Below are 23869 nucleotides of genomic sequence, written 5' to 3' on the forward strand. Positions count from 1 at the left end.
AAAACAGAAACAGACTCATAGATGCAGAGACCTGGGGATTGCCAGAGGGGAGGGAAATGAGAGGCTGGGTGAAGGGGACTGAGAGGTACAAACCTCCAGTTATAAAATAAATAAGTCAGGGGATGTAATATGCAGCATAGGGAATACAGTCAATAACACTGTAATAAATTTGTATGGAGACAGATGGTTACCAGACTTATGGTCATCGTTCCATAATTTATATAAATGTCAAATCACTTGTACACCTGAAACGAACATAATACTGTGTCAACTATACTTCAATTTAGAGAAAAGACCCCAGAGAGCTCCCTCCCACCTTCCACCACGTGAGGACACAGCGAAAAGACAGCCAGCTGTCCTATGAACCGGGAAGTGGGTCGTCACCAGACATTGGACATGCCAGCACCTTGATCTCGGACTTCCTAGGCTCTAGAATGTGAGAAATCAAAGTTTGTTACATAAGCCTCTCTGTCTACGGTTCTGTTACAGGAGCCCGGACAGATGAAGACTAACATCGCAGTTCACTGGCATTTCCTGATTCTGTGGGCTAGGCCCCCAGTCTGCCACCCCAAAATTACAATCAGTCTGCCCACAGCCAAATCTGTGATTTCCCATTAAGTTTTCCAGGCCCACAGGGCTCACACCACTCCCTAGCCATAGCATTTTCTGTGTGTGCATTTACTGAGTAACTGAGCATGCACTAAATTGCGACATAAAATATGTTGTTTGACAAGACTTTTGAAATGTTTCTACCACGTCTCTCTCACTAGCAGGGGTTATATTTTCTCACATTCCTTTTTTTAATCTCCCAAAGCACCTAACACAGATGTAGATATAGACCAGGTTCTCAATTATTTGTTCACCACACTCCATTTAAAGGTTAATTTTTCAGGTTATTGATCATTTCCCTGAATCATTCTCTTCATCCACAACCAAGAAAATCATTTACTGGTGAAATTGAAAAATTAACTATTGTTCACTTTAATTTGAAGGAATATCAAGGGTTATCCTAGAACACAAATTCTTCAAATCAGGAAGCCAGGATAAAAGATACAACTTAATAATATTACTCTGGGGATTTAATCATTCATTCACAAAACACGCTCAGCTTTGGGAGGACAGTGACAAATGCACTGTCTCTGTCCTCAAGGACTTGTAAGCAGAGGGTAGAGGATGTGTGCCCAGCAAGGTGCACTGAAGTTCCACGTGTGCTGTGAATGCACATGCACATGGGCTTCCACGTGCGCTGTGAATGCACATACACATGGGCTTCCACGTGTGCTGTGCATGCACATACACATGGGCTTTGACACACGCAGCTGGTGCTGCTGGCAACACTCTTCATGGGCCCGGCTGCTCCTCCAACTTCAGATATCAGCTTAAGTGGCACCTCCTCTAAGAAGCGCCCCCTGCTCACCCAGTTCAAGTTAGGTTTCTCTCCTTCCCCCACATTCCCCACAGCACACTTTGGAGCATGGAACCCATTTGTAATCCTGGATTTCCTGGCTCGCTGCTCATGTCCGTTTCTCTTTCTAGACTGAAAGCTCCATGAGGGCAGGGCCAGGCCTGTTCTTTGCACCCCTTATACCTAGCACAGCACTTTGCACAGAGAAGGGGGGTGTGTGAACAAATAAACACGTGAGGATACAAATGCCAGGATGGCCAATCCCACCACCACGGTCGAAGGTGGAGGGAGTCAGAAAAGCTGTCCTAAATCCTAGAGGAAGCTCATGAGAGCGAATGGAGCAAATGGTCACCCACAGGAACAGGAGAGTCAGGCAGCCCTGAGGGGTTCATCTTTCTTCCTCCTTTTACTTACATAAAACAGGCACAGCTGCCTCCCTACAGGGTCCTTGTCAGAGCCCCTAACACAGTGCCTGGTAGACAGTGGCCGAGCAATTACTGCCACTTCCTCCTCTCTCTTCCTGAGCCAGGTGATCTGGAGAACAGACATACGCAAAGCATAAAACCCTCCTCCGCATGATCTCCCGGGCCCAGGTCTCTGAGGCGGGTGGGAACAGGATGGGGAAAGGGCCAGTGGAAAGGAGTGAGGGGGATTACAGGAACAGAATGCAAGCTGGAGCTCACAGAGAAGAGGATGGAGCTGGGAGCCATGGTTGTGTCCCACACCCAACCCAGTGCTGGCCACTCGGGCACCTGTTCAGTGTCACTGCTCCCGCCATCATTTCCTCCATTGGCGAGGATAACCCAGAGTGCCTGAGGCCTAACCTCCAAACACCAAAAACATGCACAGATGCTTCTCAGGAGTCCTGGTGGGGAGGGCTACTTTAATGTTTAATATATTTGTTAAAAACCATTAGCCTCACTTATGTACTAGTTTTACATCTAAATTGAGATGCTTACAATGGTCCTTTTAAACCGTATAAATGTGGTACCAACTGTTAAAGTATCATTACCTTTTGAAATGTAAGGAGACTAGGAATGAGAGCTTCACAATTGTTTTTTTGAATACACATAATATAAACCAAGAAGTGCTGGAAGTTCTTTATCCCTGGATATTGGTAATTAAAGGAAAATTGGGGGGGGAGGGGCACTTTCTCTTCAATTTGCCACTTTCCCAAAGAGATGTGCAGTACAGCCAGAACTAATGCAGCCTGCATAAATATTCATGGTCAAAAGGAAAAAGGTATGTGTGGTAGGCCGAATAATGGCCCCCCAAAAGATAGTCATGTCCTAATGCCTGGAACCTGTGAAAGTTACCTAATACAGCACAGACTTGGCAGATATTATAAACTTAGGGAACTTGAGATGGGGAAACTATCGTGCATTATCTGGATGGGCCCATGATAATCTCCAGTGTCCTTAAAAGAAGGAGGCAGAGAGAGATTAACTAGAGAGGGAAAGGCGAGATGAGGATGGAAAGAGAGACTGGAGAGATGTGCTTTGAAAACAGAGGAAGGGGCCACAAGCCAAGGAATGCAAGCAGACACTGGAAGCTGAAGAAGACAAGGAAACAGACTCTTCCTTGGAGCCATGAGGAGTAAGCAGCCTGTTGGCACCTTGATTTTAGCCCCAAAAGACTCATTTTGAACTTCTAACCTCCAGAGCAGTAAGAGAATATATTTGTGTTGTTTAAGCCATTAAGTGTGCAGCAATTTGTTACAGTGGCAACAGGAAACTGATACATTGTGGTTGTTTGATTCCAAATTACTTGATCAAAAATCTAATTAGAAAAAGAATAATTAGAAATTCTCATACCCAAACATGTAAACCTCTAAGTCTGACCTAATAAGTTCTGGGTGACTTTTCTCTTTGCAGAAGCTATACCTCTGGTTCCATTTCAGAGCAAGACCCTCCCATCATTATCACATTCAAGATATAATTGGAAATCTGTATTTTATTTTTGTTCTATTATAACGGTATATTTTCTTGAATCTTATAGTGCTAACTTAGTTCTTAGATATAATTCTTATTACAAATTAGGATTAGAAATACCTGCTGCAATTGACTCAACTCTAATTTTAAAATAGGAATGAAAGCGACAGCAATTCGTCACACCAAACTTTAGAGAATACAGCTTATCTGTGATCCACTCTGATGGCATCTCAGGCTGTATTTACTGGCTAAATAATAGACATAGAAGTTTAAATGAGACCTCAAAATTTATCAATTTTATACCTGTTGCTTTCTCTCCACTTCTAGAAACTGTCACAGTAATAACAAAGCGATGTTTGCTCAATAAAGAGCAGGCCTCACTTGGGCAAATGGATAAATGTGTCAGCTGACAAAACTTACCAGGACCTCAACTATGATTTATCCTGGAAACATCTGAAGCATTTATAAACAAAATAATAAAGAAACAAAAGAGAATAGCCTCATATTTGCTTAATAAGAATAATATGTAACAGTTTAAAATTCTAAGAACAGAGAAAATAAATTCAAGGGACTTTGGCCCAGAGTGCTTTGATTGTATACTCTGAGGAACGCATCATCTAGTGCTTGCAAACAACTGCAGGCAATCTCGACCCTTCCTCGGCAGGGCCATTGGTGCTGGAACCGGGATCCGCTTTTATGAGGATTGCAGGTCACGTATAGCAAATAGTTAAAGAGACAACTCCTCTTGGGAGCCCAGGTTTTCATTGTGGGAAAAGGGTGAGAGGACCCGCGAAGGTGGATTTGAATAGGAGAGTAGCAGTGTGAACTAAAACCTTTTTCCTTACGTTTACCTCCTAGCTCTGTGCACAGACGCGACCTAGACAGAAGGACATCACACCAGCAGAGAGCATACATGGCACACAGAGCACACACATCAATTAGATCTTGATTTCTTTTTTTTTTGAGGAAGATTAGCCCTGAGCTAACTACTGCCAGTCCTCCTCTTTTTGCTGAGTAAGCCTGGCCCTGAGCTAACATCCGTGCCCATCTTCCTCTACTTTATATATGGGACGCCTACCACAGCATGGCGTACCAAGAGGTGTCATGTCCGCACCCGGGATCCGAACCGGTGATCCCCGGGCCGCCAAGAAGTGGAATGTGCAAATTTAACCGCTGCGCTCCCGGGCCGGCCCCTAGATCTTGATTTCTAAGTCCCATCCCCACGAAAAGAAACCAGACTCCACGGAGAAATATCTGATTCCAAATCTGCGGCAAAGTACAATATGAACCTGGAAATTATAATGTCCCCTTAAAAAGGCAGAGATCTTATGATTTTCACCGAAGTGATCAAACTGGGAGTTACCCAAATCAGGATAAGCTAATTATAGCCGCCTCCTGATGAGATTAAGCAAGAAGGGCACAACATCACTTCGGGACAGTGATTAGACCTGAGTCTAATCATTAGGAAACAAGGAGACAAACGCAGAATGTGGGACATCTGTCGTGACGACTAGTCCAGTTTGAGAAAAGGACAGTGTCATGAAAAACAGAAAATGGCAAGAGCTCTATTCTAGATTAGAAGAGACCAAAGAAGCATAACCAAAAGAAACGCATGAAGACTGAAGGCGGGGGCTGGAGGGTGGGTGGGGTGGATGGGGGATAAAGGGACATTTTTGGACAATTGGAAAAATTTTTAAAGGAACTATATATTAGATAATGTTATTGAACTAATGTTAGTTTTCTTCAGTGTGATAATGGTATCGTGGTTACGAGACTGTCCTTATTCTTAGGAAATGCCTGAATTATTTCTTTAAGGATAAATTTCACGATGTGTGTAACTTATGTCCAAATTGTTCAACAAGGGAAAAAATGCATGTGAATAACGGTTGGTACATCTAGGTAAAAAATACAAGATTCATTAAACTGTTCTTCCTGCTTTTCTGTAGGGTTAAAAACTTTCAAAATTTACAAAATTGGAAGAAAAATTCCAGGGAAAGGTAAATGTCTTCACATCTCATGTCATTATTTTGCCCTAAACTAATTTCTGCTGATGACTCTCTCTACTGGTTCAAAGACATTCACGGTAGTAATGGCAGCAACAGCAGTTGCAGTAAAGAACCGAAGAAATAGTATTTTACAGATTACAAGTGCTTTTTCAATTGTAATTAAATAGATTATAAGCAGTTTAAAATAATGTGGCATATTTACAAATAAGAGCTAAAGCCACTGTACAAGTACTTTCATATATTATCTCAGTCTCCTAACACTTCTGACATAGGTACTATTATCATCCCAACTTTATAGATGAGAAAATTAAGACTTAGACAAGTCATATATAGTACAGCTGAAATACATAGACACGCATACATACACACACACATACTCCGCATCAGGGCTGCAATTTAAGCTCAGGTAGTCTGACCCACTAAGACGACAGTGAAAACAACTTTTTAAAATGCGTAAACTTACATTAGTGAAAAGAGGAATCAGTCATCAGGAAGCTAAGGATTTTGACACATTTTTGAGAAGATGAATATAACCACAAGAACACGCAGCTAGCAAAGAAGAAAGAATGCTTAGAAAATATATAATTTGAAAACAACAAAAAAAAGAGCTAATGGAATTTAAAAATATGATTACCAAATAAAAACCTAATAGAAAAGTTAGAAGACAAAGTTACGGAAATCACTCAGAACACAGAGCAAAAGGATAAAAAGATGAAAAATTAAAGAAAAGGTAAGAGGACAGGATTAATCCAGGAAGCCTAACATTTGATGATAGGAGTTCTAAAAACCAGAGAAAAGTGGGGGAAAAAAAGAAAAGTTATCAAAGAAATAATATAAGAAAACTTTTCCAAGCTAAAGGGAGAAGTGTGTCTTCAGACATCCCGGCTGTGTGGGCCATGATGGCCTTGCCTCTCTGCTCCAGCCCACCCCTTCTCGGCCCCCCTTTCTGACACTGGAGCTGGACACAGAAAATGTCTCTCGTTGGCCAGCTGACATCAGGCCAAGCTTTGTTAGGGTGTGGGAGGGGGGCAGGAGGAAGGGGCTTCTCTGTCGGCTGTGCTCTTGCCGGCTGGCTCCTGCTGCGCCCAGTGGCCAGCAGCATAGAGAACACCCCAGGGCGTCCACCCCAGAGAGCGTGGGCAGCACCCTTGCAGGTAGTTTCCAGCGAGTGTGGCAGGCACCCAGTAGGCGCTTCCCAGCCAGGAGCAGCAGCAGCCAGCCGTGAGCGGTGTCCAGGGAGCTCCCTCAGCAGCCCCTCACCAAGTCTTGTAGGCACCCAGGGGTGGCTTCCTAACGAGCCCAGTCACCACCTCAGTAGGCAGTGTCCTACCTGGGCCTGCATGTGCCACCTCACCCACCTGCCCTGGCACAGTGGGCCCCAGGGCCATGCCCCCTCCCAGGGGGTCTCTCACCTTGGGGGGCAGGCAAGGGGCACTGCTTCCAAGCTCGAGCCTGCCTCAGCCCGAGGGGCAGTGGCTGCTCCCTGTACCCACATTCCTCCCTGCTTTACGGTTCTCCCCCCATCAGTAGCTGACCCTTGCTAACCCCTTAGTAGTCAATCCCCTGCTACTAAGAACTCTTTAAACTTGCCCTGTGCCTTTTGTCGCCTCAATAGAATCTGACCACCAAACACAACAAATGAGAAAAGACTCTCAGCTGTGAAACTACTGTCAAATTGCAAAATATTAAGGAATAAAGAGAAAGAGAGAAACTCTAGGAGCTTCCAAAAAGGAAAAAAGAGTCAGTTAAGAAGATTTAAAAAAAAAAAAAAATAGACCAGCATGTGGCTTTTCAACCCAGCAACAATAGGGCAAGATTTTTGATGTTTAGAAAAAAATTATTTCAAACCTAGAAATCCATACTGATCATACCGAAGAACATCTTAGAATGTCTTCAAACATGCAAGACGCAGAAAGTTTACTTCAATCTGGGGAAGTCACGTGAGATTATATTCCACCAAAATGAGAGTAAAAGACAAGAAAGGGGAAATGTAGAATACCAGGATGGTGGAACAAAGCCCGGAATTCAAGGAAGATTAATAGGAGCAGGCCCAGGGGCAATGAGAACTTCAACGAGGGGGCTCCACAAAGGACGTCTTCAAGAGGAATGAATTTATTCCAGCAACAGACAAATGAGTTAGAAGTTCAGAGGGTATTGGGGATACGATAAAGGAGACATGATTCTTCCCTCCACAAGGCAGAAAGAAAAAGGGCATGTCAACAAAAAACTCAAGGAAAAACAAATGCCACAAACAAAATGCAAGAATGATATGGTCCAAATGTGCCATAATTTTGAGCAACTGGTGAAAGTGAACAGAATAAACCCATTTGAAAATGATATTAGAAATTTTCTCCTTTTTTTTTTTAGGAAGATTAGCCCTGAGCAAACATTTGCTGCCAATCTTCCCCTTTTTGCTGAGGAAGACTGGCCCTGAGCTAACATTCAAGCCCATCTTCCTCCACTTTATATGTAGGACACCTGCCACGGCATGGCTTGACAAGCGGTGCCATGTCCACACCCGGGATCCGAACCGGCGAACCCCGGGCTGCCAGAGTGGAATGTATGAACTTAACTGCTGCGCCACTGGGCCAGCCCCAGAAATTTTCTCCTTTGAGTGATGCTGTGATATTAGAATTACAGGGAGAGAAGTATAAGTATAGCACACTACTTGGCTCTGCCACAGACAGTATTTACATTAATATGCTCATTGGCTTGCAACCTTCAAACTCTATTCACGGAGAAAGCAAAGAAAATATCGCCAGTTAGAGAAGGCAAACATTATCAACCTCAACAGTTAAAAGATATCACTGAAAGATGGACAAACGGAAAAGAGAGGCAGACAGAGGGTAGTGGTACCTAATATCCTCATGTCACAAAATTTGGCACTTGATATAAAACGTGAAAGTAGATGGAACAAGATACAGAGATTTATCAATATTAAAATTGCAATGGTAATCAACAGAGGAATTCATATAGTCTTAAAACTAAGAAGTTGTCATGCTAGTAGGGGGTGGGGGGGCTTCATCTATAATAGCAGACAGAGCCAACAGATAAAACCTCAAGCAGATACATCAAAAACAGCTGAGTAAATACATTATTAGAGTTATATAAGTAATAACTGCTAAAAGAACTAACGTGTTGCATCTGGACAACAAGACTATTGTTTTTCATTATCAGTGCTTTTCTCCCATCTGACTTTTTTCAACCACGTCCATGAAACACTTTGATGTTTAGAAAATAGAAAATCATCTATTGTACAACCTCTCTCTGTAAATAACTAGAGAGTAAATATTTTAGGCACTGTGGGTCATATGGGTCTGTGGTAGCTACGCCTCTCTGCCGCTGTAGTGTGAACAGACAATTCATAAACGAATGGGTGCGACTGTTCTAATAAAACTTTATTTACACAAACAGGTGGCAAGCCAGATTTGGCCTGCAGGCTGTAGGCTGCTGACCCCTGATCTAGTCCGGCATTTCCCAAACTATGTACTACAGGATGCTTTGATATATTTAAGGGTATTCTTCCAAAAAGGGGGGAGAGGTTGCCTTTTCAGAGTTTAGAAAACCACTAAACAATGATAAGCAGACTTCTTTACTTCAAGACTTCAGCCCCTGGTGTGCTTTGAGCCTTGAATATCCAATATGGAAGGAGTCTATTGTACACATTTCCCTGGCTTGCCTGAATACATTGGAAAAGCATCAAAGGCCACTAGTATTCTGTAAAACAGTTTGGGAAACAGTGTCATAATCAAATTCCTACGCTGTAAAGATGAATAAATAAGGCTCAGAGAGTGGCACATGACTTGTCCAAGGCTCCTCAGCTGGATGGTGCCAGCACCGGGACCAGGACTCAGAAAGCACGAGGTGCTTGCCGCCAACTCCAGAGGGGCATCGTTCAGATGCCCATGGAACAAACCAGAGCAAAGCTAATAACATCTCTATCCCGCGTGACTTTAAGGGACACACTTTGAGACAATGTAACTACATTGATGCAACAATACATAAACCTAAAAAACCTGAAGACTGTGGGGTTAGATTTTACTATTTTCTTTAGAAACATCCTAAGGTGAGCTGAACCAATTAGACTCATTCACTGTGAGTTTGTTTCCTCATCTCTATTATGGGGCGAGGGGGCGGGGGTGGGGGGGCGAGGGTGGGAAGAAGTAGGAAAAAATAAATAAGGAGGAAGAGCAAAATCTTTTTCTCAACATTTTTTTATGATTCTAGAGCATATTATTCCATGGTACTAAGCACATTCTGTATTTTATGACATATAAGTCACAAACAGCTGTTGATTAAGCTCGATCTGAACACACAGCAACGTACAAAGCACAGAGTAGGTGTGTGGGAGATAAAGGAAAGTTGAGAAGGATTGGGGACTAAAGAAAAAGAGTTGGGAAACCTAAGATCTAAGGAAACATCCCTAATTTCTTGTGAAGATAGTTCAAAAATATGAAACAAAGCAACATATTCCGAAAAGCGTTCAGGATATAAACTGAAGAAAAGAAGAAAAGGAGGAAATGCAGGACTTAACAGGTGTTCTAGGCAAAGTGGGATGAAACAGAACTGGTAGACCCCTCCTGAAAAGCCCATCTCGGTTCCTAAGGTGGTTTACGGATTTTTGGAATGTCTTACAACGTCATTCTTTTCTTTTAATTCACAAATCTTCATGTTTTTAGGTATATTTTCATAGCCCATGATTATTAATAGAGATGGAGTTCTGAAAACATTCTTAGCCAGCTTAGCTAAGGGGCAGCTTGCTCCTAACACCCTCATCAATGGTTTGCAAAGGAAATCTGTTTCTCCCAGTACCATGGGAATGCTCCGTCTGCTGAGAGAATTCCCATCCAACAAGACTGGGTCAGATTGCTCCAAGGTCATCAGTCAGTTAGCAGCCCATGGGAAGAGAAAGAGCAGCTGCCATTGACCTACAAACCTTGCCTTTGCCCTGTCCCAATATTACAACCTGCAAACTGTCCCTGAGGTCAGAACTCGTGCCCTGAAACTCGTTCTCATGGCCTAGCACAGTGGGAAGTTGTCCAACCCTGGAGGGACAGTCATCAGATCCTTCAGAGACCACTAATTATACAAGACTCCCATTGCCATACTCTTAAAATGCCTAGGTGCTATGGAACTGCACAAGGAGGAAGCAGCTGCAGGGCAAGAAAAGCGAGAACCCATCTAAGTTGATACAAGGTCCCTAGATTTAAACACAAACAGCCCCTGGCCTGCTCTGTCCAATACCAGAACCACTGGCCACACAAGGCTACTTGAAATGTGGCACGTGCAACTGAAGAACGGAATGTTAAATTTTAATGAATTTTAATTGATTTTATTTACTTTTAAACCCTGAAGCCATGTAAAATGTTTTTCCATTAAACACAAATGTATTGCTTTGGTAGGAACAGATCCACTTTAAACGCTACGTTGCTTGAAATGGTCTTGACGTATTGCAGTGTGTGAGTCTGCACACAAACACATCACTGACCTACGCGGAGTTAACAAGATCATTCCGTTTAAATGACTTTCTTTTTCTACACATTGATGTAAGTAACACCGTAATGCGTTCATCGAAATATTTTATGCAGACAGCACAAGTTGCAGTGATAATTAGGTAAATCATAACTGGTGTTCAACGAAATACTTGTTCTAATTAAAATAGTTAATTATTTTTCTGGTTTATAAAATAAATACAGTCAAATTTAAAACAAAGTCTTAGTACTGATATAGAATAGAGTGGAGATACAGAAGCTAGTCCTATAATCAGAACAGTAAAGGAAAAAAGGGACTGGAAGAAAAAAATGTCATAATAAACAGCATTTACAATTTGCTGTGATAGAGCAAAATGAAAAAGCTGTTTATTGCATCAAAAAATCAAAGGTAAAGCAGACAATACTAAGAGACAATTTCAGCAAAGGCAATAGTGAATTCGATATTAAATTTCCTTTCAGTAGTCAAAAAGGAATCAATGACATCAGTCACCTGAAATCAGAATTAAATGGTCAAGAAAAAAATTTTAAATGATTTTTAACAAATCTGAGCCTGTAACTTTGACCAGCTATGAAACATCTTGGATTCTTGAACAGAAAAAAAGAAAAAAACAAAAATATTTATAGATGGAGAGATGGTAAAAGAGATTTTTATTTAGTTATGGAAATTTTGTTAGAAAATTATGAGAAAAAGATTTTAAAAATTGTACAAAAAGCGAAAGATTTTTAATTAAGCAACCAAACAATTGCCCATAGAATACAAGATCCTTCTAATAATATCAAAAACATATAAATTCTAAACTTGAAAAATCACAAAAGGTTTTCTTTAGCTTTAGATGAGTTGTACAATATAAGAGATATTGCCCAATTAGTACTTTGGGAACATTTTTGTCTCAAGACTTCCAAATTTATGAAGAGATGTTGTCGATTCACAGCCTAAAAAAACTGAACTCATGGCATAGATACTTTTGAATCTTTTACATCTGTCAGAGAAGAATTTCAGCTAGATAAGGAAATTAAAAGCTTTTACCACGACAGTGTTCCAGCTATGTTGGGTGAAAAATCCAGACTTTTAAAACAAGAGACTGGTATTTCCCTGACTGCATCATTCTACTGTATGATATTAATTTGTATTCGATTTTCTGAAGCACAATCTATGAAAACATTTATCAATATTGTTAAAATTGTTCAGTATATTCACATAAATGCCATGAATTACCACCGGTTTATAGAACTGCTGAAAGAAATCAAAGACAATGAATTCAATGATCACACGTTGTCTGCCAGTGATCTTTGATTGAGTAATGGAAGAAGTTTACAAAGATTCACTGTAGAGTTAACTCCAATTCAAGATTTCACGTAAGCAAAAAGAATACTTGCCAAATAAAGACAAAAAAAGATAGCTGTGTGATTTACGTTTTCTCACAGATATCACACTGCATGTGAACAAGCTAACTTTGAAGATCCAAGGAAAGGAAATGTTTATTTATGATCTAGCTAAACAAGTAAGAAAATTTATATCAAAACTAATACTTTTCATAAGGTAAGCAAAATATAAAGGTTTTACACATTTTTCTAATTTGAATCAACATGCAGATTTAATTGGAATCAAAAGCGTTATACAAATTACTTTCAAAATCTACAAGGAAAACTTGAAGAACACTTTATTGAGATTGACAAGTTTAGAGTTGATTTTCAATTTTTATAATACTCCTTTGAATTTCATGTTGGTAATTCTGAGGTGCCCTAAGTTAGCGAACAGACATAGCTTTAAAACTGATATGATTTTGTTTCAAAAAGTCAAATCAATTCTTTTAAAAAATATGAACTGGTTTTGTCAATTTGGATGCAAATATTAAGAAAAACTATTTTTTTGACACTTGATTCAGTTACTCAAAAACAAGTATGTTTGGAAGTTGGTTACATAGATCTACTTTTTCAACTCTAAATTTTATGAAATTTAAATAGAGACTAAGTATTTCAGATGAAAATGTAGTGTCTGAATTTAGAACCACTATAACTCTACCATCCACACCAAATTCCAAGGCGGTACAATAAAAAGAAAATAGAATATCTCATTAATATTTTTATATACATTACATTTTGAAATGGTAACATTTTGGGTAGGTTGGGTTAAAGAGAATGTATTATTAAAACTAGTTTCACCTATTTCTTTTTAATTTTTCAATGTAACTACTAGAAAATTACGTACGTGCTTCACATTATATTTCTATTGAATAGAGGCCCCGCCTACTCAAAGCAATCTTTTTTCAGAACCATTAATATCAGCTGAAAACTTCTTAGAAATGTAGAATCTCAAGCCACAGCCTAAACCTACTGAATAGAATCTGAATTTTATTAAAAACCCCAGGTTTGGCCAAGACAAAGTAATAGAAAACAGATTTATCCTTTTTCCTGAGACATTCAAAAGAAAGGAAAGAAAGAAAAGAAAAAGAAACCAGACAAAATATAGGAAACAATGGTTTTTAGGGGACAGGACATTAGAAAACAAATGAGGTGAATCTATGATTGTCCCAGCTTATTGCCTTAAGAGATTTCCTGGCCAAGACACAGGAAGGGAGAACCCAGGAAGAGTTCAGAAGACTCCCTGAGTTGAGGATACAGAGCTGTGAGTCTGCAGAGACCAAGATAGCTAGAGTTTGGAGGACAGAGGAGAGAGCTGCAGAGAGAGAACTCTAGAATCTGCAGAGTTGCCCTGAGTGTTCAGCTGAGTACTGATCAGTGCATGTGTGTGAGCAAACCACCTATGGCCAGGGAAAAAATTATGAGAAAGGACTAGAGGTAGCACTGCCTGGTGCTCACACAGGGCCAACAACAGTACCTGTTTCCACCAGCAGACTGGAAAACCTCATAATTCAGGGGCATTGGGTACTCAGGAAGATATCCAGTAGAAGTATGGATATGCACAAAGGAATGAAGAGACTAGAATTGGCAATTATGTAGGTAAATGCAAGACACTTTTCTTATTTAAACCTCTTTAAAAGAAAAATGACTTCTAAAACAAAATAATAACAATTTATGTGGAGTTAATTACATAAGAAAAAGTAAAACGTATGACAACAATAATACAAAGGACAAGATGTAAATATACTATTGTAAGCGCCCATCACTTAAAGGTAGACTGTGATTAGTTAAAGAAGTACACTGTAAATGCTAAAGCAACCACTAAAATAACTAAACAAATAAATATAGCTAATTATCCATCAAAGGAGAGAAAATGGAATCATAAAAAATACTCAAATAATACAAAAGAAAGCAGAAAAACAGGAAAAGAAAATAAAGCACAGGACAAATAGGAAACAAAAAGCCTAATGACAGACTTCAAACTAATCATATCAATAATTACATTAAATGTAAATGGTCTAAATACCCCCAATTAAAACACAGAGATTGTCATGTTGGAAAAATAAAGGCAAAATCCAACTATATACTGCCTATAAGAAGTGCACTTTAACATAAAGATACAAATAGGTTAAAAGTAAGAGGATGGAAAAGATATATCATACTAGCACCAATCCAAAGAAAGCTAAAGTGCCTTTATTAATATCACACAAAGGAGATTTTAGAGCAAAGAATATCACCTGGTATAAAGAAGGTCATTTCATAATGATAAAGTGTCCCAATTCATTAACAGGGTATTGCAATCCTAATGCAATCCTAAATGTCAATTCACCTTAACAACCATGTTTCCAAATATATAAAGCAAAAGCTGATAGAACTGCAAGGAGAAAGACAAATTCACAATAAAAGTGACAGATTTCAATACTGCTCTCCCCATATACACTCATGTGATGCAGAACAACATTCCCATCAACAATGCACTGCATATATGATGGTGGTCCCATAAGACAACTACTACACACCCAAGGTGTGTAGTTGGGTATATCATCCAGGATTGTGTAAGTCCTGTAAAGGAGGAAGAAATTTTCCTCTACTCATCTAGGTTCTTCTGGCTGGTCTAAGAATTAAACTGACATGAGACAGATTAAGAGCAGAAAAACAAACAAAAGTTTAATAATGTATATATAGATGAGAGAAACTCGGGAAAACCGAGTAACTCACCAAAATGGCCAAAGCCCTCACCTTAAATACCGTCCTCAGCTAAAGACAAAAGAAGATGTTGTGAGTGGGGAGAATCAGGGACTTCAAAGGGAAGGCAGGCAATTCCCAGGCAGCTGAAAAGGGGCAAGCGTTTTGAAAACAAGTGTTTGGCCACAGAAACAGAAGAACACAGAGGGGAGCCCAACAAACAGGCTTCTGTAGGTTCCTCCCTATCTACCACCCAGTTCATATGATGCTTAGGTGATAGCTTGTTTCCCGAGACAGGTTTTTTTAATCTGAATTCTTTTAGGCAGTTAAGGGAAGGTAACAAGAAAAACATTCTGAATCTTTTGTTTCTTAAAAATAATCAGTCTAAAATAACCCTCATGTTAAAGAGATACATTTTTGGGTGGCAAATTTTGTCCCCATTCAGTATACCCTATGACGTTCACACAACAACAAAATTGCCTAACAATGCATTTCTCAGATCATATCCCAGTTGTGAAGTGACACATGACTGTATCAAATACAAGTAGAACAAATAGACAGAAAATCAGTAAATATATACAAACTCGAACAAGATCCCAAGGTGATCTGTATGCACACTACAGTTTGAAAAACACTACTCTACACTACTCATAATGGGTAGATAGCCCATATTCGGTCAACTTCTGGCAAATGTTTCTTTCGGCTTCTCACTGGTATCATCAAAACTGGTGCTCTTTTGTCTGGCTTAAAGGTTAACCAGAAATTAGAGGAGAAGGTATTTTCAAGAAAGCTAATCTTAAAAAATAAATCACGGAATTTAGAGACAGTAAAGTTGAAAGACTCTGCACTTATTCATCTTATAGACCTGAAAATAACACCAGCTCCATCACTTAGATTTAAACTCCTTGAGATTTAATGTAGTTATCTACAGGGACCGGCCCTGTGGCTGAGTGTTTAAGCTCGCATGCTCTGCTTCGGAAGCCCTGGGTTCACTGGTTTGGATCCTGAGTGTGGACCTACACACGGCTCCTCAAGCCATGCTGTGGTGGCATCCCACATAGAAGAACTAGGACTTACAACTGTGTACTGGGGCTTTGAGGAGGAAAAAGAAAAGAGGAAGATTGGCAACAGATGTTAGCCCAGGGCCAATCTTCCTCACACACACACACACACACAAAAGGTACTCTATGGGGCTATGCTAAGAGCTTGGGTGATGTAATATGTAGACAAGACCTAGCACACATCCTAACACAGAATGCATGCTCAATAAACATTGGTTCCTTTCCCACCAGCACTGACTAATCAGTGTGATCACTCTTGGTGCAGAGCACAGCTTCCCAGCCCTTCTGCTTGAATAGTCCCAGTAAGGATGAGGAAAGTCAATAGCGTCAGCTACAAAGCACGCCAGTATCTCCACTTTGATCAATGAAAATCCTGAGACACCATTCAACTCAGCCAATACCTTCCCTTCTCATTCTCAATGAAGAGCTTCACTTTATTTATGGTGGTAATTTATATCCTCACAGCTGTTGCCCTACATCTCATAATGGATTAAGAGAGAAAGGAAGAGGTTAGACAGCTTCATAACAAAGTTCTAAATTGTGGCAAATATATCAGAAATAACCATAACTATTTTAAGTTTTTTAAAAATCCCATTGGAAAATCTTTATCACTTGTTATTGACTCAACCAAATCAAGAGTGGAAAAAACAGGGCTATGAATCAGAAGATATGGGTTCCAGGCCAGACCCTGGTACTGCTTCCCTTACGATCTTGCATGGAAAATTCTTCTTTGGAGCCCTGTAAGCCTTAACTTCCTCACCTATAGAAGAAAGATGAGGCAAGCCCTGCCCACCTTAGGTAGTGCAGAAAGAATGAAAATGAGATGCATGTGAAACCATAAAGCACATGTAATTGCAAGGTAGTATTATTTTGAATGATTATGGTCATTGTTTCCTCCTATTAACATAGAAAATCAAGAGGTAACTGAAAGGGGAAAAGCTCAATATCAAGCTACTAGTTTTCTCCTTTTTAGATTTATGCACCCAATATTGTGTCAGCAACCATGAGTTTTTAAAACTCAAAAGTGTTCCAAATTACTACTGAAAAGATTTCTCTGAAAGTAATACAGAAGTGTAGTAACAAGAAAAACTTGGAGTAATTTATCCAAGACTATATCATAAGGCCCTAGAAGTTAAGAAATTTTTGGCTACTGGCCCAAACTTTCCCTAAAAACCCTGCTAGAAAGTTAAGAAAACAGTGGCAACATTACACCTCAATAAAGCTGTTAAAAAAAGAAAAGAAGGAAAGGAAGGAAGGAAGGAAGAGGCCTTTGGAGGATGCACACATTAACAAAACAACAAAAGCAACAAGGAAAAACCCTCGTGTTTCCACTATTGGAAACACAGTTGGACATAGATCTGGGACAATCAATGTCATTAGCAAAAAGCAGGCAATACTTGAATACTATCCTCCAAACCCAATGTGGACTTAAGGGCATGAAAAACTGCCCCCAATTTGATAGTTTTGTTCCTACAATTTTATTACATTAGCATCAAGCTGTACTTCTGGAATCCCCTATCATATGTGTGACCTTCACTGGGACATTGGCTTAGTGCACCGCAAAGGGAATGTGACCTTAGAGTCGGCAGATCTAGATGTAAATCTCAATCCTGTCACCCACTAGAGAAATGATTTTGCCCAGTCATTTTACCTCCATGAGCCTCAAAACCATTCATCTGTGAAATGGGAATAACACTACTTAGCTCACGTGGTGGTTGTGATTAAATGACATTAGACACGTGAAAGTGCCTGGCAGAGTGCTCTGTGCGTGACAGCGCTCATAAATATTAATAAACTTGAATAGGCGTCTCTTAAATTTAAATGATGATTATTCATGATGAGTCATTTTCATAGTACTGTCACTCAAACTTCCAGCATTCACGGTTAAGAAGGCACTACTCTTAGCAAGAGCTGTTTGTCCTATCAGACAATGAACGATACTTTAGGGAATAATAATGATAATAATAATAAAAGGAAAAACATCTTAAGAGAGAAAAATTCTAGCAAACTATGCAATCTTTTCCTCTTTTAAATTGTCTCCACTCTCTTTTCTATACTGAAACTAGACAACGTTACCTCGGCAGGCATCCTCCTGTTTCCTACACTTGGTCATGATAACTAATTCAGCGACTGCAACACAATGGAGGCAACTCTCCCACCACAGCTCATTAACTCTCCCCAGTGGTCCCTAGAACCAAAAACAATGGGAAAACCATTTGGAAAATAAGATAAGATGAAACAGAAAAGCCATTCCTTGTGAATTTGGCAACCAAAGAGGATAAAAAGCTTGGAGGAGAAAAAGGTTTGGGTGATGATTATGCAAACATAGCACTTAACTTTTTAAAGCCAACTTCTAGCTGAAATGAGAAGTGATGGTGAAGAAAATGTGTTCTGGAAACCACAGTTGGGGGTAAATGAAATGTAAGTGGGTTTATAAATGTTAGTCATTCTACAATCAGATAAAAGATGCTACTATCGGAAGCTAGAACCAGTATCTGTGCTCAAAATGAAAGTGTGAAGTTTTCCACAATAAATTTGCAGTTTCCTCTAGGTTGTTTTTTTATTAAAGAAGCCTGGACACTCGAGACGGAATTAATTTGTTCATGGAAAAAAATAAAGCACTTTCCCTGCCTGCTCTAACTGTTATGTTTTTTCCAACACTGTGAGAACTAAGTATAGAAAAAACCGCTCTGCAACCAAAGCTTATCGTTTTTTTAAAAGTGATGAAGTTTTTTTTTTAAACACACAGATGTTGGGTTTACATAAATAATCAACCAAAACATTTCTCTACCATATAATTTTATTGTCAAGTATATAACATGCTTTTTTTCTGGAAACTCAGTGTCAGAAGTATGCGAGGATGATTGTTTTTCAACAGATAATTGGATAATTCTGGGGTCAGGATGAAAAATATACATATAAATTGTATTTAAAAGTCATATCAAATTCGTTTTTAGGAATGGGATGGAAATAGTCTAACTTTGCTTGAAGGAAGTTCTCTCTAGGCTTGAGCTCATGGTCTATCAATTTTTCCAGGAATGCAGGTTCTGAGCCTTACTCTTCGAGCTTTTGGACTTAAAATCCAACGGACTAAAAATCACAGTCTTTAAAAAAAAAAAGCATGCTTACTTCCAAATTTTTGAGCATGGAATTTCCTCCTTCTGGCACACAGTTCAGGGACAGAGGTCTCTTTTCCTACTTGCACTGCTCTCAAGAGCCACATCTGAAAGAGGACACAGAGCCCCAGCCCTCAGGCAGACTGTGCTTGTCCAGCTTCTTCTCGAGCCCCCCAGAGACCCTCCTGAAGAGGGCGGCGCCCTGGCCTCACAGCAGCCCTCTGGAAGAAGGCAGGACCTGGCTTCCCTTTGGAGCCTCTCCTTTCCTTCAAGACTGGGTTTCCTCCAACCTGCCTGGCCGGCATTCTTACAATCAGAACTGGGTTTTATCAGAAACACAGACTTGTATTCCTTAAAAGGCAGAAAACGGAAGATGAGGGCAGGGGAAACCACCCCACGCTGGATGTGAAGAGGAGACTTCTGAGAGCCCGGACGTGCGCCCCACGGGCTTCCGCCTGATGAGGAGGTTACTGCCTGAAATAGAACCACTTCCCGCACCCAAACACAGCTGAGACCAGCAAGGCAGGAATCAGAGGCTTTTGGCTACGAGGCCCAGCACCAAGCAAAGAGGCCGAGAGCTGTGGGGTACAAGCCCTCCTGGGTGACAATAAGCCTGGCAGCCAGTGTCTGCAAAGCTTGGCAGAGGGCAAAGAAAGCCTCTTTAGAAATACAGTTGGCAAAACACTGACTACAACGAATACTCTGAGAAAATGCATCATTACAGATTAGAGCAACTGTCTAGTCTGGATCCCAATGGTATATCCTTTATATGACAGTGGGGGGAGTCAAGATCCCCACTGTACACCCTTAACACAAAATGGCTCTCCCGGCTGCCTCCTTCCTTCTTTACAAACAGTGGCAGAGATGGACAGCGAAGGAAGAGCAATCCCAGGAGGATACGGCCGCTTCCTCTCACTTCCTGCATAAGGTTTATGACCTTGAATCTGACTTCAAACCCAGACTCCACTACTTATTGTCTTACCTGACTTGAGGTACTTCACCTATCAAGGCTTCCACCTATAAGATCAGGCTGATTAAAAGACATGCAGCATGCCAAGCCCTCAGCACAGGGCCCAGCGTGTGGTGTACAGTCAATCCATGATGCTGCCGTCACCAGCAGCACGCCCTCACCGTTGCATCCTCTGTGTCTCCCTCGCACCTGAAAAGTGCTTCCATCACAGCACCCATGGCACTTTCCTACGCTTCTGTGCTTACAAACACACCTCCAGATTGTAAGCTCCGTGAGGGCAGGATTCACCCTCTATTCTCAATACCGAGCATGCACACATACACTTAAATACACACACACACACACACACACACATATACACCCCCCCATGGGCTTAACAAATATATGCTGAACAAATGAGTGAATGAATGAACAGACTGATTACTTTCATTTCTTATTTCTATATAATTCTAGTTTTAGAAACGTTCTTCTAGATGTTGATACAGATGGATAACTTGACTAGGTTAACGGAACCACATCAAGATTCTGCTGCCACATCAGTTAAGGATGTTGAAGAACAAGGATTCCCTGGTCTGGGTGAGTTACCGTCTATGCTAACATAAGCTCCTATCCCAGTGTTGTGAACAGACTCTCCTATCTCCTGGGGCAAGAACACTGGGCGCCCTCTTCATTGGGACGTTCCAGAACCAAACTCCATTTTGGCACAGGTAAGCATCCTTTCACTTTTTTCAGAACTTAAGAAAGGACAGCAAGGAGAAATGTAAGTTAAGTAGTCAGCACAAAAAAACCCTAAATTTCAGAAAAAGAGCCATTTCTGTGCAGTGAGTGAGTAAAGGCGGAAGGGCTCTAGAGCTCACAGCGAACACTGCCAGGCAGGAACCTCACCAACCCAGACGGTGACCCTGCAGCTTTGGCTCCAGGCAGGACAAGAACAGCCTTCCCACTGCTTCCCAGCAGCCCACCCGCCCCGTCCCGGACCCGCGGACACCCCTCCATGTTCACAGCCTTGGAGAGGAAAATAAAGATTCTTAAACCAAGGATCTCCTCAGACCTACTCTCCAGTATATTTTCATGGCCACAGGATCACTGCTTGGAAATACCACTGATGAGCCTCTGGAACCAAAGGGCCCGTCACAGTCTTAACACGACCCATCGCTCACGACTTACACACAGGCCAGACTGGCCACAACGCACAAACTGCCTTCCAAGATCTTTCAGAAATTTGGGAAAAAAAAAAAAAAAAAGCAAACATGAACTCTGCTCTGTGTATGTACAGTTTCCATTTGCAAGGAAAGGTCATCCAGAAACAAGCCATGTTTCAGCTGCTTCCAAGGCCCCGTATGTGGAAGGAAAGCCAAAATAAATTCCAAACCATTTCCCCCGAAGTTCAGGCCTTTGAAATGCCCTGACCTGACCAGTTTCAAAACTGGCATTTGCAAGTTTAAATTCCAAAGAACCATTTTTTCAAAGCAAGGTTTCCTCTAAATAAAAACTGTGATAGAGTCTTTAATGTAATTATTACACCCAACACAGGTGACAGCCAAACAGGACTGGCTCAGGACAGAGGCAGAAGGGTCTATAAATTGTTGAGAAGAACAAATAAGGGAGAAAGAATTTACTTCTCAAGAAGCACTGTCAGAAACAGGAAGGAAATATTATATATTTGAAAGTTTCTAGGAGTAAACCTTAAAAGTTCTCACCACAAGAAAAAAAATTTGTAGCTGTGTATGGTGATGGATATTAATTAGACTTAGTGTGACCATTTCATGATATATACAAATATCGAATCATTATGTTGTACACTTGAAACTAATATAATGTTATATGTCAAATATCTCAATAAAAAATTGTTTTAAGGGGGGAGGGAGGAAGCAAAGAAAGAGAGAAAGAGTGAGCAGGGCAGCGCCGGACAGAAACAAAGACACAGACTGGAAATCCTGGGAAACTGTAGACACAAGGAGCTGTGTGCACAGGGGAGAAGCCAACACGGGGCAGCCTGATCTGGAGGATCAGCCAGAGGAACAGCTGACAGAAGTCACCAGAAAGGAGAGCAAGGGGGAAAACTTACCCCGTGTCAAAGAGCAGGCTGGAAAGTGGGGAGAGCAATTAAACACCAATGACAGATGGAGATAAGGGCATCCAAGGGAAACTGTCCTTAAGACACTTGAAACCGAGGACTGCGGAAGGTGACCAGGCAGCAGCAACAGAGCAGGAGCAGCGTGTCAAACAGAAAACAAAGGGTCCTAGGATGAGGAGAAAGCTGCCAAAGTTTGGGGGTTGGAGGGGGTCCATTAGGATGTGTATGGAGAGCAGGACTGTGGCTGCACAAGGAATGCTAGAGAAGTCTTGCGCAAAGGGGGGGCCCTCTGTGTCTGCACCCCGAAAGCTCATCACCTTCTTCTTTCTAAAGGGAAACAGCTGTTGTTTCTAACCACTAAGGAGCGTGATACTGAAGGACAGCAAGGTCACCATTACCAAGGGGAGCTGGCTCGTTTTCCAACAGGCCCTGGTGGAAAAGATGAGACAGGGTAACTTTGACCATCCATCTATATCTGACATCCATCAAGAATTATGTAGCACTCCACACAGGAGTAAACATTTTGATGCAGTAAATGTGAAGTCATCTTCTGACACGAGCTGGGTTGGCGGAAGAAGGATAATGGGTCCAATAGCTATGTTGGGCCTGTGTGCGTGTGTGTGAGTGTGTGTGTGTGTGAGTGTGTGTGATAGGAAGGAGGGATGCATATGTTAGAAAGCCAGCAATTGCACTTGAGAGCCAAGACTTAAAAACCTAATGTGACCAGTGAACAATTATAACGTGCAGAGAAGTGTAATAAGGAAGAGAGAGTTATTCCAGGGAAAGAACCCAGGAAAATCCCAGCAGACTGCTGTGGTCAGGACATGCACGGGAAGCTCAGGAAGGAGGTGACTCAGGCTCTAGCTTTGTATAAGGTGATCCTTCTGAGACTCAGCCAATGAGAACACCGAGTTTTGAGTCAGGAGATGTTCGTTCTAATCCGAGCCCAGGCAAGCTTCTCAACTGCCCAGCCTCAGTTTCCCCTTCTGCAAAACAGCTCCCCAGCCATCAGCCCTGAGAACCAGACAGAGTGCTTGAAAATCTCAAATGAAAATGAAAATGTAAAACCAACTGAAACCTGAAACACTGTAAAAATCTAATATTACTGTGCAAAAGAGATGAAATAAAAGATACAGGAATGTGGCAGCAGAGCCCAGAAGGGGATTAAAGAGCTCAGAGTTGCGGGTCTAACTCAGCAAGCATGAGTCGCTAGGAGATCTGAAGCAACAGCCGTTTCCAGGACAAGAGCTCCTAAGAGTTAGATGAGATTCAGTCAGAGGGTTTTATACATGTCCAAGTGATTATGGTTTATTTTATAATCTCTTACAGCATAAAGGGATTGAAGCTGACCGAATCCCAATAAAGGATGGTGATTGATGCTGTAGCTGCCAGAGGGCACTGATTCACCCCACTCAGTGACGAGGAGGCAACAAGCTTGAGAGGGGCTGGGCAGGAGTCGGGGTCAGGGAGGTGTATGTGGACACAGGTGTCTCTATACGAACGCAAGGTCTGCTTTTTGAAGTACATGTTCTCAAAATTTGATAAACCACATAATGTCTCTTCGATCCTCCAGAACCCAGGCTCTCCTTGATTTTAACTGGCACGTCAACTTGCTCTTCTGGCTTTATTTGAGCTGACATGATTACCACACTGACACGATGACACCAAAAGGTGCCTGAAGAAGTATCTTCACAATAAGGTGCTGTCTCTACAAGAGCCCGCGTCTGGTATTGTTTGGCGTCTGCTGTTTCTGAACTGTGAATC

General features: G+C 41.1%; 1 protein-coding gene across 21 annotated transcripts in view; it reads right to left on the reverse strand.

Moving 5' to 3' along the window:
* Nucleotides 1-23869, reverse strand: part of SVIL (supervillin) — a 224100-nt gene that overhangs the window by 194623 nt on the left and 5608 nt on the right. The window lies entirely within an intron of this gene.

This window comes from Equus caballus, chromosome 29 (genome assembly GCF_041296265.1).
Source record: "Equus caballus isolate H_3958 breed thoroughbred chromosome 29, TB-T2T, whole genome shotgun sequence".
Classification (NCBI taxonomy): domain Eukaryota; kingdom Metazoa; phylum Chordata; class Mammalia; order Perissodactyla; family Equidae; genus Equus; species Equus caballus.